The sequence below is a fragment of the Atta colombica genome, unplaced genomic scaffold, assembly GCF_001594045.1.
Source record: "Atta colombica isolate Treedump-2 unplaced genomic scaffold, Acol1.0 scaffold7, whole genome shotgun sequence".
Taxonomy (NCBI): domain Eukaryota; kingdom Metazoa; phylum Arthropoda; class Insecta; order Hymenoptera; family Formicidae; genus Atta; species Atta colombica.
Genome location: NW_017259561.1, coordinates 1,321,244 through 1,321,655, shown reverse-complemented (window position 1 = coordinate 1,321,655; position 412 = coordinate 1,321,244).

Here is a 412-nt window from a genome sequence, read left to right as displayed (position 1 = left end):
TATATATATATATATGTGTGTATGCTTAGTCTAAGTTTATACTAATTATTAAACGAATTTAAGTGAAAGTTTTAATTTTGAAACACGCGAGTATTCTTTATGAAGAGATAGTTCGTAAGTAGATTAGACTTGTCCGAATTGGAATCTTTTAATATTTTATAGGACTTTAGTTGTTGTATACCGAGTTAGATTCTTTTCCTTAATATGCTCGTTTTTTATGATTGCAGGTCCAAGAATGCGGTGACGTTGAGAAACTGCTTCCGAAAATACATATCGTAATGCACATGTGCAAGTATTAATTAAAATATAAAAAAATCATATCCAGTCTACAACGCTAATTTATATTGATGCAAAGCCATTCTACATTGGCATAACGGAGAACCAAATGCGACATATCGATAAACATATAACA